This window comes from Sapajus apella, unplaced genomic scaffold (genome assembly GCF_009761245.1).
Source record: "Sapajus apella isolate SASKATOON/1434 unplaced genomic scaffold, GSC_monkey_1.0 scaffold106, whole genome shotgun sequence".
Classification (NCBI taxonomy): domain Eukaryota; kingdom Metazoa; phylum Chordata; class Mammalia; order Primates; family Cebidae; genus Sapajus; species Sapajus apella.
In genome coordinates, this window is record NW_022437046.1 from 4555021 (window position 1) to 4558309 (window position 3289).

A 3289-nucleotide genomic window follows, 5' to 3' on the forward strand; every position below is an offset into this window, starting at 1 on the left:
CCTGTGCCCCTATGTGTCTGAGTGTGCATGGCTATGGGTGTGACTCTGTGCATGTTTATCGGCAGGCGGGAGAGTCAGCCCCCTTCAGCCCTGTCAAACATGCCATCTGGTTCTTTGGGATTCCCCTGACCCTGTTCCCTGCCCTCACATGCCAGTGCTCTCACTTGAGTGATCAGCTTCTGGCATCCAGTCTAAAGGAAGCCTCATCTGTTCTCTCATCAACCCAGTGCTTTGCAGGGAGATCTAGAATCCTGAAATAATCAGGATGAATCTAAGGGTAGTGAAGGAGACACTGGAATGCCCCATCAGATTCCCTTTTATCATTCTGTGTACACCATTCTATTGGCTTTTCCTGCTAACCATGTGCCTATACAACTCTCCTGGCTTGCCTTATACTACCAAAGACACTTTTTCTCATGTGCAGACAGGATGGTAAATGTCTGGGAGTAACATCACCCCACTCTCTCCTCAGGTGACCCTCAGACTAAATGGCGAAAGCCACCTAACTTGCTTTCCTTTGGAACAAACTCTGGAGCAAAAGTGACCCCCTCGGTCTCCTCTGAGGGATCAGGCCAAGGCTGCACTGAACTTGAGTCACAGGTTTGCTTAGCTTTTCCCCTTCCCTGCTCTGCTTTCCCACCTCCTTCTTTAGTTTCTCCCACAGGCATTTCCTTCACAAAGCAGTAATCTCAGGGTTTGCTTCTCGGGAGCCAACCTTAGACAGAGAGGATGAGCCTGGAAACCATGAACCCTGACTATATCCCTGCACCCCTACCAATGTACAAAAAGGACACTGAGGCTTAGAGAGGGGGTGTGTATTTACAGGGGCCCCCTCTTCACATGCTATGCTTACTCCCTTCATCTCCATCACCCACCTTACCACCACCTCCCCTGCAGGCCCCAGGTCCTCTCTCCAATGCCCCCAATATCCTTGGGTTAGGAAAGTTTCTTGAGCCTGCTTGGATCTCCCCATCATGGGGTTCCCCCTCATCTCTCCTTGGAGAATGAAGCAGTCAGGACTTAAAAGCAAAACAAGAAAAAAAAAAAAAAAGAGAGAGAGAGAAAGAGAGAAAGATAGAGAGAGATCTGAAGATGGGGATCAGCAAGGCAAGAATTCCTCTGGCAATGCCCCCTCACTGTCTCCAAGTAGGGACAACTGGGAGGCAAATGGGGTGTGTGTGATAAGATCTTACGTCTCATTCTCAGATGAGGCCGTGTATGGTAGAAAAGGTACTGTTCTGGAAATCGAGAGACCTGGATCCCAACTTCAACTCTCTTATCACCTGATGGAATAACTTGAAAGGAGTCAACCCTTCAGAGTTGAAACTTCAAGAGTTTCAAGAGTCAAAACAGCTGAGTCAATGCTCCGAAGGACTCTATTTCCTCCTCTGCAGAACAGCAGCAGTGGAGCACAGAGAAGCAGAGCATTTCGGGGACAAGATGCCAGCCTCAAATCCACTTCCTAGACACATGGCAATCTCTTCAAATAAACGAATCAGTTACTAACCCCATCTGTGCCTTAGTTTCTTCATTTGTCAGTGGAGAGGATAGCAGGACTGACCTCAGGGGTTGTTCTGAGGATTAAATGGGATAATACTGCACATAGAGCCCTTTGCAGGTCCCCAGCACACAGCGAGCTTTGGATAGCTGGTGGCTATTTTTGCCCTGGTTATGTATCATTCCAGAGTTGCGTAACCTGTGGCTTCACCAACTTGACACAACTCCTATGCTCTGTAAAAGTCAAAGGACATTGCACAGGGGAGACAATGTCTGGCAGAAGGAGGGTTTAAAGGGCTTTCCTTCTCCCAGTCCCACCTGCCCTGCCTCTAATGCCTTTCCTGGCTCCAGAAAGAAGAAACAGATTCCACAGGGGCTCCAGGCACAAGGCCAGGCCCCCCAGTGAGCTAATCCAGGTGGGATGAGTGTGCGTCTCTATCCTGACAGGGTCTGCTGAATAGCACTGCCAAATTCTATTTCCTTTCCATTTAGTGAAGTGGATAGAAATAATGCAGGCTTAACCTTTTCCCACCTTCCCTGCCAGCATTCATTCAGAGACGGTTTTATTGTTGTTACTGATTTTGCTGTTTTTGTTTTATTGTGATTCTTCAGGTTAGAATATGTATTTATTTTGTAGTATTTCTTTTTTTTTTAGGATGCCTAAGTAGTTTGGTTGAAGGTTGAACTGGTTTGGTCCTGAATCTCACCCTCTATGCATAATTTTGGCCATAGGTTGAAGATAGAAATAATAATCACAAAAATCATTGTCCCAAATGTGTTAATGTGTTTATCCATAAACACAGATAAGTAACAATTCTGTTAGTACATGTCATTGATTTCCCTGCGTACAGACTTAGAATATATGAAGAGTTCATATAATGTGTGTAATTTATCGTAGTATCTCCTTAAAAAGTATCTGTTTCTAATTAAAATCAGAGTTGAAAGGAATGACAGTTGTATATATGTACATATTCTATTCTTATAAATTATGAAAGCTCTGTCATCAAATAAGTAAACTGAAGAATTAAACCATTTGTCAATGTAATTGAAAGGAGATTTTCTATATCTCAGCAGCATAAAATGTCTTCATTTTTCTGAGCAGCTGACCTTAGAAATCATAGCCCACTTTGGAATAATGAATTATAAAGTTAAAAGTCTTGTTTTTTCATTGTCTCAGTGAAAACAACTTTTCAATGAGACTCCTCAAGTCATCTGAAACTAAGTCTTTATTCACCAAACTAAAACAACAGATAAACATGGTCTCCCCCAGGTCATTTTTCTCTTTGGATTGCTCCGTTCTGGGAACACAGACGTTAAACTCAAAAATTTTGTTTAGGGAAAACCAATCCTCTTCCTGACATTTCTAGTTTGAACTTTCTCTGTTTTCATTTGGCTGAATTGTTTTTGGTTTATATTTAACCAAAACTTATATGAAGTACAGAAATAAGGTAGAGTTTCTGATAATTTAAACCAAAGTGCCTTTCTATTTCTTCCTTCCACTTTTCTGTACTATACTTCTTCTACAGTGTGGGTCATAGCTATTTTTAAAAATATATCTTTCTGGGCTGGGCGCGGTGGCTCAAGCCTGTAATCCCAGCACTTTGGGAGGCCGAGGCGGGTGGATCACGAGGTCAAGAGATCGAGACCATCCTGGTCAACATGGTGAAACCCCGTCTCTACTAAAAGCACAAAAAATTAGCTGGGCATGGTGGTGTGTGCCTGTAATCCCAGCTACTCAGGAGGCTGAGGCAGGAGAATTGCCTGAACCCAGGAGGCGGAGGTTGTGGTGAGC

The 3289-nt window shown here is 44.0% G+C and overlaps 1 long non-coding RNA gene across 1 annotated transcript in view; it reads left to right on the forward strand.

Moving 5' to 3' along the window:
* Window positions 1-1511, forward strand: part of LOC116536973 — a 5049-nt gene extending 3538 nt beyond the window's left edge. The window contains exon 2 of the long non-coding RNA XR_004262907.1: window positions 1207-1511. This is a non-coding gene — a long non-coding RNA (uncharacterized LOC116536973). The remainder of the gene's footprint in view (window positions 1-1206) is intronic.
* The last annotated feature ends 1778 nt before the right edge of the window (window positions 1512-3289 follow it).